The sequence below is a fragment of the Neomonachus schauinslandi genome, chromosome 16 (genome assembly GCF_002201575.2).
Source record: "Neomonachus schauinslandi chromosome 16, ASM220157v2, whole genome shotgun sequence".
Lineage (NCBI taxonomy): Eukaryota > Metazoa > Chordata > Mammalia > Carnivora > Phocidae > Neomonachus > Neomonachus schauinslandi.
The window spans coordinates 17,683,205-17,696,128 of NC_058418.1; positions in this window are offsets into that span (position 1 = coordinate 17,683,205).

The window sequence follows — 12,924 nt, forward strand, 5'->3', positions numbered from 1 at the left end:
AACCTGACCTATTTCTCCATTGGAAAGTCTGAAAGAATCCTCGGGGACGGCTTTCAGAACTGCGAACCAGGGGTCGTCTCCATTGTATCTCGAGAGAAACCGGATATGAGCCGGTTTTCAACAGAATGTTCTACATCCAATCTGCTATGCCTAATGCAGCCTGCATGTAATTATTACTACTCTCGGGTGGCAACAGCAACAGAATCAGCTTCCATCCCTCAAATGACCCAGCAACAGTGGGCCAGCAGCCTCCGAGATGACATCTGTTAACTCTTCGTCAAATGTCCTCTCGTTGTCCCCTTCTCCGAAACAGCTCTGTGGTTAATTATGACCTGAGCATATGACACAGCCTTTCGAGGGGGGAAAGAGTGGCTTAGGGCTGGGAGAAATCTAGCTCCAAGAAGAAAAAAATTTTTAAAAAGCCATGGCAAATTGTTTTAAAATAAACATTCATTTGTAGCCCCAGCGTAAGTTGTTGGAATAGGTTTTGATTAAATCCCAAGATTACAGGGTTACTGTATAGCATTGTGTCCAGAGGCCCAGCCCTTCGTGGAAAAAAGAATCACATCAAATTCCTGTCAAACCATAAAAAAGTTTCCATCAGAGGCACACGGGCAGCCTCGGTGACCATGAGCAGGGGCGGGGGCGGGGGGACTGGTACACAGCTGTACAGCTGTTACCAGCTGTGTTAGTGGTGAGAGGTAGTTTCATCTTAATTGGTCACTGGAACTTGGAAAGGCCAACCTGATAAACCAAAATTTCAGCCCAGCCCCAACTTAAGGAGGTAAAGTAACGTCTAAGATCTGTCGCCTGAGGTTTGTATGCTGGATTTCCTCCCTGGAGCCCGTGTATAGCGGCTGGTTTCCAGTACTGGACCTGGTCTTGAACCTGGGTCTTCCTTGCTTTTGCCTTCTGGGAGGTGAGCTCAGAGGTGCAAGTTCCTCGGCCTTCACCTTGGGATCCGTGTGTCGGTGCAGGGTTGAACATGTGTGGATGCAGTGTCCTGGATCTCTCTCTGGGTTCTCTGCCTGCTCATGGCCCTGGGTTCTTGGTAAGTGTCTCCGCTGTGATAGCCCACCAGCCTCTTGGCGTGGGGGTCCATCAAAGGATTGGCCAGGGAATGGGCTGAGCCACCCCGCCCCCCACCGACAGAACCAGAGCAGCTCAAGCCTGGCCTGGACACCAGTCCTTGCAAGATCCGGAATGGCCTCTCTCCCTTTGCTCCTCTGGGAAGGGCGATAAGGGAAGGCCGCCATGCCTCAGGTGGCTCTCCCAGGCCCTTCCAGCCTTGAGGAAGCTCCTGAGCTGCATTCTGGCCGCCAGCTGAACCCCTGTTTGGAGGGTAGCCTGGGAGATTTCAAAGCTTTCAGCGTAAGACCCCAGGGAGCCCTGCCCTGCCTTTGGCAGAGGGGAACCTGAGAAGACTGCCTGGTCACAGACATGAACAGGGGCCACCAGCCACAGTCATGAACAAGAACTGTTCTCCAGTCTGTGGACAGCAAACCCAGTTCATGCGGACATTCTGAGAGATCACTTCCATTTCTTTTGCTGTTTCTGATAGAAATATACTTTTGTATATTTTGAAAACCCTATAATCGACCCTAATCTCTTCTTTCCAGCAGCACCCTTTGGGATGCCATCCAGGTGGGTTCTGAGGGCTGCTCCTGGCCCTGCCCTGCCAATGAAGGGCCTGGGGGCTCAACTTTCGGAAGCCACAAGGGCAAGAGGGGTCCCCGAGGGTCACAGATGTAAGCTGCTTGCATGAACCCTCTGACATCAGGCTCTTCATTTAAAAGTGCCTTTGCTCGGAAATCAAGGCCAGACCAAGTGGACAGCGAGTTTTGTTGTAGACAGAGGCACCCTGGAGGTGGAACAAGCTTGGGGAAGGAGGATCAGCGTCTCCTTGGGACTTAATTCACCAAGAACTTGATTTGTAAGCCATCAAGAAGGCGCTAGGCCCTGAATCAAAGTGAGACATTTCGGCTCTGCCCTTCGGTGCTGTGTCTCCAATCCCAGTCCTGAATAAACATCTGGGTGAGATTGGGTTTATTTTCTAGGTTTTGACAATCAGTTCCCCCAAATAATATAATTAAGTTCAAAATAAGTTCTGGGACGGGAGCAGAATTGGTGGAGGGTATTGAAATGAGCACGCTGGCTTTGTTCCCTGCTGGATCTCGGCCAGCGAGGTGGGGCTGCGAGACAAGTTTGCAAAACCAAGCCGATCACGTGCACCAGACGTTCAGGCGAGATCTCGCGTGGTCCTCTGCCACATCGCAGGACCCTGGGCCTGGCTTCTCCCTGGTTTTGGTCCTACAGGCAGCATCTCCCCCATGTCATTGGATAAACCCCCCCTCCTGTCCCCTCTGCTTGCTTCAGAGTTTTGAGACCTGGGGAAGGGGGTCGACAGTCCCTCCTGCACAGGCCCCATCCCTATGCAGTGCCAGCTGGCCTCTTCCTGTCTCCACCGCCCTGCTCCGGACAGCTGTAGAGGAAGCAGGCCGCAGAAGGTACCTTGCCAGCCTCCGTTCTCGGGACACCCTCTCCTGCCTGCCCCGGGACACAGGTGGGGTGGGGACTCACTTTAGGAAGGTCCCTGAAACGAGGGTCAGGGCCTGTCCTGAGGCCAGGGCCTTCCCTGCCACATCCACAAGGCCAAGGACTCAGGACCTGACATTTTCTTTTAGACTCTGTCCTGGGGATGCACATGTGGGTTAAATTAGAGCAATATGTTTTTCTAACAGCATCTTGGCTGAAAAGTCTAGCAGATAAATGGAAACAAACCCAGCTTTATGTGAATGAAAAGGGGATGTTGGGGGTTGTGCTTCTGCCTGAAGCACCCTAGCCTGAGGGGCTGTCCTCACCCCCACCCTCCCGCCTCCGCCTCCGGCCCTGACCTCTCCGCCTGCCCCAGGAAGCGCTGATCATGGGGCTTCCCCTTTCTCTCAACACCCCTCACCAGGCCTCTGCTCTAGCCCAACTGACTTCCTGCCTCTCCCTAAACCTGCTCTGTGCTGCCCCACCCCTTGACACCCCATGGCTGTCCCCCATGCAGTGCCCTCCTGCTCTCAAGCCTGTCCTGCACCGGGGCACAAATACCCATTCCCGGGTCCCTGAGGGGCAGGTCGGTTTCCTCCCCTGTAAGTGGGGATGGTGACGTCTACCCCACAGGGCTCTGGGAGGACCGAGTGACATGATTCACGTGGGGCCCTTAGCACAGCACCTGGGACACCGCTAATACTCGCTGTGCACACCATCCACATCATCACGGCCCCCTCTCCAAACTCCCCTCAGCCTCAGGGCCCCGCTGAGCAGCTCCACTGGATGGGATCATCCCCTCCCTGTGGGGTTCTTTCTGCACCTTCAATGCTGGTTTCAGGCCAGCTGCAGGCAGGGAGCCCTCAGGGCAGGGTCCTTGCCAGGCTAGCCGCAGGGGCCAAGGTGACAGGGTATGGGGGATTATTGGTTTGTGATTATGGGTTCTGTTGGTTTTAATGGGAAGGAAGAGGGGATGGAGCTCTCCCACAAAGGCACCAGGCAGCCTGCGTCCTTCAGTCCTGGGCTTGCTCCCAGGTCCTTGGAATGGAGCTGCTCCCAAGGCTCCTGGGGAAACAGGTGGTGATTTCCTGGCAGCTGAACACCTAATTGGGAACTGATTCATCACTGGATGAGTCTGGAGTCCAGCAGTGGTGTGTCATATTTTCTAAAGCCACTTTCATGGCCTTTCCCTAAAGGAGCCTCTTCCTGTGTGCCAAGAGCGTTAGTGAAATCTCTCCTCTGTGGCCTTCCCTTCTCTCCCTGGAAATCCCTCAGAAACCCTTCCCCATCAGACGGCCTTGCTCACCTGATATCCCCCAAGAGACGATAATCTTTACGAAGCCAGGGAAGGGGTTGTCCCCCAACTCGTGCACCTGTCCCCACACCAAGGCCCTTGACACAGGGTTTGTGGGAGGCCAGCGCTTGGGAAATCCCAAGTGACTGATATCACTCAGGAATGCCGAGTGATCATCAGTCACTTTTCTCATTTAGTCCTTACTCTGCGGTAGAGAAAGACGCAGAAGCCAGTTTTCAGATGGTCGGGCCGTCAGAAACGCTCCTCTCCAGCTCTGCATCCCGCACACCGCATGCTCCTTGGAGGCAGGGCTGCGCCCAGCTCCTCGCTGTCATGCACACAGCAACCCCCCCCAAAACCTGCCATGCCTGGCGCATCGTAGGTACTGCATAAACAGACGCTGTGAATGAATGAGCAGAGGGAGACGGAAATAGTCCCATAATACAAGATACAAGTGGGTCTCTGCCCTCTCAGTTCCTGGCGCAGGGCTCCGGATACCCTGGGAATCTCCTGGGTGATGGGGTGTCTTTTGTTCTAATGAGGCAACTCCGGGTGGTCTCCCAGATGAGGGCTGGTCACCGGGAAGACCAAGCCGTGGTCAGAAATTTGGCATTTTTCAGCCCACCTCACCCCCCAATCTTTGAAAATGGAGTTAATGATCGATCGTGCCTATGTGATGAAGCTTCCATAAAAATCCCCAAAAGTACAGCGTTTGGAGAGCTTCCAGGTTGGTGAACACATCTGTGTACTGGGAGGGCGGCACACCCCAACTCCACAGGGACAGAAGCTCCCTCACCGGGGGCCCTCGCAGACCTCACCCCATAATAACTCTTTGTCTGGCTGTTCATCGGGTCCTTTATCATATCAGTCTTTTATAAACTGGGTAATTGTTAAGGAACTGTTTTCCTGAGTTGTGTGAGCCGTTCTAGTAAATTAATCAAATCCAAGGTGGGGCGGGTGGTCACGGGAACTTCTGATTTATAGCTGATGGGTCCAATGCACAGGTGGCTACCTGGACTTGTGATTAGCACCTGAAGTGGGGGGCAGCCTTGTGGGACTGAGCCCTTCACCTCTGGGATCGGGTGCTCTCTCCAGGTAGAAAGTGTCAGAATGGAGTTCAATTGTAGGACACCCAGCGGGTGTTGCAGGATTGCTTGGTGTGGGGGACCCTCAACGCCCCCCCCCCCGCCTGCTGACACACACACACACACACACACACACACACACATATTTGGTGATTGGAAGTGTCAGCAGTGAAGTGTGCTGTGTAAAAGCACAGGAGAGAGACGCAGGAGGGGGGAAGGACTGAGGTTTTTTCCCTAATACAGAGAGAGAAGGGGGAGAGATTGCTAAGGAAATTGCAGTGCGGGTTTGTTTCACTTTTAGGATGTTGTCACAAGAGTCTGGTGTGAGCATGCAGGAAAACAAGGGCTGTGTGATTGACTGGGCAGTGACCTTCAACGAGGGTGGTCCCGGAGGGGATAAATGCCCTCCCCATTCTCCTCTCTCATTCCAGTCTTGAGCAGGAGGATCCCAGGGGCTGGCCCCAACCAGAAACCAGAGGCAAAGGCCCCCCCATTCCTGTGGCCCTCACAGGCCAGCCCGGAGGGCAGAGAGCCAGGTTGGGGTGGGGAGTCAGAAGGACAAAAGGAGCATATTAGACTCTTGCAGGAAGGCAGGGAAGCGGTTCCCACCAGTGTTCTCTAATTCATACAAAAAGAGCCTTCCTCAGTTTCATTGACCTTGTCCAGCTCGGATACTAATGTTTTTTTAAACTCCCCATGGAAGACAGACAAAGACAGACTCAAGTAGGGTCATGGTCAGAGACAAACCTCAGACACATCTACCTCCCACCTTCCCACACCCCAGCCAGTAACAAGCAGGGGATCACCCCAGCCAGTAACAAGCAGGGGATCAGAGTCACAAGGTGAAAATCACAGCAGGGCTTTATAAGTGTGCCGGTTTGGGATTAAGGAGGTTGGCGTGCATGAGAAAGAGGAAGCAAGGGTTTGCTTTCTTCATTCAGGAAAGAGGTTACAACCTACAAGCTACTCTTAAATGGGTGTCCTTTTTGGACACAAAGGGCAGGTGGAAAATTAGGAAGTAGATTTTGGAGGTGTCTTTTTCTTTTCTTTTCTTTTCTTTTTAAAGGATTTGAAGTTGCTGTCTTAAGCATCTGAGTTTATATTAAAAATGTGAAAATGCCAAACCTCAAAGCGAGCCCGTGGAGCCAAAGTGAGTGTAATGGTGGTGGAGAAGAAAAACAAGGCAAGTTATGATGTGGGCTGGAGCTGGAGGCCCTGGGGGCCCGCTCATCTTGAATTCTGCAGCACTCAGGCTGTGGGATCACAATGCTTTCCAGCAATTGTTCATATCTTATCACCAAAGGTGACAGGGACGGCCAGCAGCATCCCACACAGTCAGAAGACCTGTACTGCTGATAGAAAGTTTGTATTTGGGTCTCTTGGAGAGTCCGAGAGTCTGGGAGATGTCTTATCTGCAGGCAGTTTGCAGCTCTTTACCCCAACACTGCCCCCTTCCATCTCCATAAAGTGGGGACCCCTCCCTTAGGGTCCTGCTAAGCACCTCCCTTTCTGGGCAGTAGGTATCTTTCTGTAGCTTGCTTTTTTGCTTTCTCTCTCCAAATATGGATATTTAATATAAAGATATATATACTTTCTAGATCTTGTCATGTTGACATATATAGATCCAGGTTATTTGTTTTAATGACTGGCTTTATTCCATTATATGACGATACTACGTTTTATTTACCCATTGCTCAAGTAATGGAAATCTATGACATTCACACTTTGGGACTAAGAAACAATGCTGGGATCAATGGATTTTAATGTTTCCTTTTGCACCTAGACTTGAAGACTCTGGGGTATTCAGTGAATTGGGGAACTGGCAGGTGATGGGAAACGCACCTTAAACTTTCCTACTCTTGCCAAACTCATCTCCAAATTGCTCTAGGAAGATACACTCCAAATGGGAACACAAAGCTGTTCCCATTTCCCCACGTCCTTGCCAACAGTTGGTGCTATCCAATGATCACATTTTTCCATTCTTATTTATGATTTCCTATTTAGTAGAGAGCTTGAATATCTTTTCACAGGTTTATGGACTATCCGGTTTTTCTTTTTTTTTTTTTAAGATTTTATTCATTTGACACAGAGAGAGAGCACAAGCAGGGGTGGAGTGGCAGACAGAGGGAGAGGGAGAAACAGGCTCCCCACGAAGCAGGGAGCCCGACGTGGGACTCGATCCCAGGACCCTGGGATCATGACCCGAGCCGAAGGCAGATGCTCAACCATCTGAGCCACCCAGGCGCCCTGGACTATCCAGTTTTTCTCACCTAGGAGTTACCTGATGATATCCTGGCCATTTTTCATTAGATTATTTGTAATTTTCTTATTGATTTGTAACAGTTTGTGAAATACTTTGGATACTAATCTTTTTTCAATTATATGGTTATAAATATCTTCTTCCAGTCTGTGGACTGTTTTTTTTTTTTCTTTTTAAACATTGCTGGTGGTGTCTTTTGATGTGCAGAGGTTTTGAATTTTAATGTAATAGAATTCTCCTTTTCCTTTGTGGTTTGTAATTTTTACATTTTATTCAAAAAATCCTTATCCTCAATGACATAAAAATATTTTCCTATATTTTTTCTTCTTAATTCAAATTGAGGCATAATTTACACGCAATAAAATGCACCATTCTATTTTTTAAGATTTTATTTATTTATTTATTTATTTATTTATTCATTTATTTATTTAAGAGAGAGTGAGCAGGAGGGAGAGGGAAAGAGAATCTGAAGCAAGTTCTGTGCTGAGCACAGAGCCAGATGTGGGGCTCGATCTCATGACCCTGAGATCATGACTTGAGTTGAAACCAAGAGTCTGGACTTAGCCGACTGAGCCACGCAGGTGCCCCAAAATGCACCCATTCTAAATGTAGAATCTGATGCTTTGATATATGTATGCAACCTTGTAACCATGCCTTCCACACAATATATAGAATGTTCCCTCACCCCTGCCCAGACATTCTGGGATCATGACCTGAGCCGAAGGGAAGTCTGTTCTCCCTCTCCCACTCTTCCTGCTTGTGTTCCCTCTCTCTCTGTGTCTCGTTCTGTCAAATAAATAAATTTTAAAAATCTTAAAAAAAGAAAAAAACTTAAATTTTTTTTTGTAGTTTTAAGTATAAGGTCTTGCAAATCTTTTGTTAAAGTTAGGCCTATATAATTTCATGGTTTTAGGTGCTAGTATCAATTTAAAATTTTTTTTCTTTTCAATTCTTTGCTGCTAGTGTTCAGAGAAAACCTGGGATTTTTTGTTTGCTTTGTTTTACGTTGAGATTGAACTCTGAGGCTTTACTAAATTTACTTATTATTTCTAGAAGGCTTTTGGACATTCCTTAGGATTTTTTAAATGTACACTATATGTCATCTTTGAAGAAAGAAATATGTTCTTCTTTCTATACAAGCTGTCTAATTTTTAAATTTCATTTTCTCCAGAAGAGAAGGGGAAATGGGCAAAACAAATGAAGAGAAGTGGGAGATACAGACTTCCAGTTATGGAATGAAAGGTACAGCATAGAGAATATAGTCAATGGTGTATCATAATAGCATTGCATGCTAGAAGACAGTAGCTACACTTGTGATGAGCATAGCATGACATATAGAGGTGTGGAATCACTATGTTGCATACCTGAAACTAATGTAACATGATGTGTCAACTATACTCCAATTTTTAAAAATAATAAATTTCATTTTCTTGCCTCATTGAATTGACTAAGATATTCAATGCAATGTTGAAAAGAAGTGGTAAGAATGGGCATCTTGTTATTCCTGATCTTAGGATAAAAGCTTCCCATCTGGGGCGCCTGGGTGGCTCAGTTGGTTAAGCGACTGCCTTCGGCTCAGGTCATGATCCCAGAGTCCCTGGATCGAGTCCCGCATCGGGCTCCCTGCTCGGCAGGGAGTCTGCTTCTCCCTCTGACCCTCCCCCCTCTCATGTGCTCTCTGTCATTCTCTCTCTCACAAATAAATAAATAAAATCTTTAAAAAAAAAAAAAAAAAAAAAAAGCTTCCCATCTTTCATGATTAAGTGTGATGTTGCTATAGCTTCTTCAGATGCCCTTTATTGGGTTGAAGAAGTTCCTTTATAGTCCCAGATTGCTGAGAATTTTCTTTTCATGAATGAATGATGAATTTTGTCAAAGCTTCTTTTTGCATCTATTAAGATGGTCATATGGTCTCTTCTATTCTGTTAATACAGTTAATTACATTGTTTAATTTTGAAATGATAAACCAACCTCTCATTTCTGGGGTAAACCTCACTTGGTCATCTATTGTTGGAGTGAATTTGGTAATATTTTGTTGAAGACTTATACATCTATGTTAATGAGGGATAGCAGTCTGGAGTTTTCTTGTAACATCTTTGTCCGGTTTCATTTAACAGGTTAATATATTAGCCTCATAAAATGAGTTGGAAGTATTCCCTCCTCCTCTATTTTCTGAAACAATTTATGTATACTTATGAATGATTTCTTCCTTAAGTTTTTGACAGAAGGTTCCCAGTGAAGCCACCTTGGTTTGGAATTTTCTTTGTTAGAAGTTTTAAAAGTTATTAATTAACAAAAATTTCAAAAGCAGATGGAGGACTATTCAGACTTTTTATTTTTTCCTGGGTCAATTTTGATGCTTTGTATTTTTCAAGGAGTTTGTCCAGTTCATTTATATTTTCAGATTTCTTGACATCAAAGTTTTTATATTTCCTTATTATTCTTTTAATGTCTATAGGATCTTTAATGATGACTCCTTTTTTATACCTAATGTTGGTAATTATGTCATCATTCTTTTTTTGTGATCAGTTTAACTATGAGTTTATAGGTTTTATTGAGGTTTTCAAAGAATATGGTTTTGATTTTATTGACTTTCTCTATTATTTGTCCATTTTTTTAAGTTTACTTATTTTTTTTTTTAAATTAATCTCTACACCCAACGTGGAGCTCAAACTTATGACCTTGCGATCAAGAGTTGCATGCTCTCCTGACTGAGCCAGCCAGGTAAAACTATTTGTCCATTTTTAATTTTATTGATTTCCACTCTTATTTCTATTATTTCCTTCCTTCTTCTTCCTTTGGGTTTAATTTGCTCTTCTTTTTCTAGCTTCTTAAGGTGGTAGCCTAGATCACTGACTTTAGACTTTCTTTTCTAAATATATGCATTGAAAGCTCTTAATTTTCCTAAGCACCATTTAGGTGCACTCCACTCCACATTAGCTGTGTACCAATAATTTAGTATGTTACATTTCCATTATTATTCAGTTCAACACATTATCTAATTTTTTTGCGATTTCTTCTTTACTCATGGATTATTTAAAACTGTATTACTTAATTTCCAAATATTTGTGAATAGATATATTATTGTTATTGATTTTTAATTTAATATTTTGTGGTTGGAAAACATCTATGATTTCAATCCTTTAAAATTTATTGAGACTTGCGTTAAATAACATCAATAGTTTATTTTGGTGAATGATCCATATGCACTTGAAAAGACTGTATTCTGGGGCACCTGGGTGGCTCAGTTGGTTAAGCATTGGACTCTTGGTTTTGGCTCAGGTCATGGTCTCAGGGTCATGGGATCCAGCCCCAGGCCTGGCTCCCCACTCAGTGTGTGGAATTTGCTTGGGATTCTCTCCCTTTCCCTCTCCCCCCACTTCCCCCTCCCCCTACTCACACATGCGTGTGCACACTCTGTCTCAAATAAATAAATTTTTTTAAAAAAGAAAAGACTGTGTATTCTTCTATTATTAAATGTAATCTTCTCTGTCAATTATGTCAAGATGGCTGATAATACTGTTCAAGTTCCCTGTATCCTTACTGATATTCTGTTTTCTTATATTATCAATTACTGAGAGAGGAATATAGAAAGCTCCAACTGTGATTGTAATTTTATCTATTTCTCCTTTTAGTTAATTTTTGTTTCATGCATTTTGAATCTGTGTTATTAAGTGCATATAATACTTATGTCTTCCTGATGGAGTGATCCTTTCATCATTATGTAATGTTCTTGTTTATCTGCAATAATATTCTCTACATTGTATGATATTAATGTAGCTACTTCAGGTTTCTTATGTGTATTTGAATGATATATATTTTTCTTTTTTTACTTTTAACCTATATGTGTTTTTATATTTAAAGTCTTTCTTAAATAGCATATAATTTTATCTTGCTTTTTAATCCAGTATGACAATCTCTGCCTTTTAGTGTTTAGACCATTTATATTTAATTATTGATATGGTTAGGTTTAAGTCTGCCATCTTACTATTTGTTTTCTTTTTGTTCCATATTCATTGTTCTTTTGTTCCTCTCTCCTGTCTTCTTTTCGTTTGAGTATTTTTATTATTCTACTCTATATTGACTGATTAACAACACTTCTTCGTTTTATTTTTTGTCATGATCTAGGGGGTTTTTTGGTACATCTTACTTATCACAGTCTGGCTTCTAGTGATATTAAACTATTTTAGGTATAATATAAGAATCATACATTGTGTATGCATAATACATAGTTCAATACCATACTTCCTTTTTACCTCTTCATGTGCTTTGTGCAATTGTTATCATATAATTTACTTCTATATGTGTTATAAACTTCAAATTCTGCTTTAAAATGTCAAGTATCTTTTAAAGAAATATTTTAAAAAACAAGAAAAGGGAAGGCTTATATTTATCAACCTATTTACCTTTTCTACCTCTCTTCCCTCCTTTGTGTTAATCAGATTTCCGTTTAGTGTCATATTCCTTCAGCTGTAGAACTCTTTTACCATTTCTTGATGCGAAGGTCTGCTAGTGACATATTCTCTGAAATGGTGAAAGAAAAAAAGATCAATGTATAATTCTATATCCAGCAAAGGTAACCTTCAAAATTAAAGTAAAATAAAGACAGATTCGGACAAACAGTTTTGAAGATTACTTTGTTGGATGTAGAATTAGAAATTGAAATTTTTTTCTTTCAGCATTCAAAGATGTTAATGCATTTTCTTCTTGATCACTTGTTTCTGACCGGAAGTCAGCATTAACTACTATCTTTGTAATCTCTATATGTAATGTTGTAGTGTGCCTTTTAAATAAATAAATAAATAAATAAATAAATAGTTGCCTCATTATTTGTTTTCAGCTATTTAAGTATGATTTATTTATGCTTATTCTGTTTGGGGTTTTTGAGATTCTTCTATGTATGGGTGGACGCTTTTCATCAAATCTGGGATGTTTTGGATCATTATTTCTCCCAAAAAGCCCCTCCTCCTCTTCCTTATTTGTTTCCATGTATAGATGTGTTAGACTACTTGATATTGTTCACAGGTCACTGAGAGTCTGTTCATTTTTTTTAAAGGTTTTTTTTTCTTTCTGCTTCACTTTGCTGCTATTCTATGTATTCAAATCTTATGTCTTCATGTTTGCCTATTTTTATCTTCTTTGGTGTCTATTCTGATATTAATCTCATCTAATGAAATTTTCATTTCAAATGTGTATTTTTCATTTTCACAAGTTGTATTTGGTTCTTTTCATATATGCCATAGGTCATTACATTCCCATTAAATACTTTACTTTTTAAAAATAACTGTTTAAATTGTTCTATAATAGTTTTATCATCTTTGTTGTTTCTGTTGTGTTGACTCATTTTTCTCATGGTTCTAGATCACATTTTCACATGCCTAGTAATTTTTTATTGGATGCTAGACATTGTTTAGTGACTGGATTTTGTTGTCTTCTTTTAAAGAGAGTTAAGTTTTGTTTTGGCAGCCAACTAAGTAACCTGTGAACCATTTGAAGCATGTTTTTAAAATTTGTTAGGGTGGGTCTAGAATAGTCTTTATGCTAGGGCTACTTTAGCTTTAATATCACACTGTGTTCCTTCTGGGGTATCTACTGAATGGCCTCAGTGTTCAATAAATTCTCTTCACTCTGCCTGTTAGAATTCCGACATCTCCCAGCTCTCTGTGAGAGAATTGTTCCACTTATTGCTCTCTGTATGGAATTATTCCACTTATTGCTTCCTGGAGTTGTTATTTCCCTGGTAGTTGGTC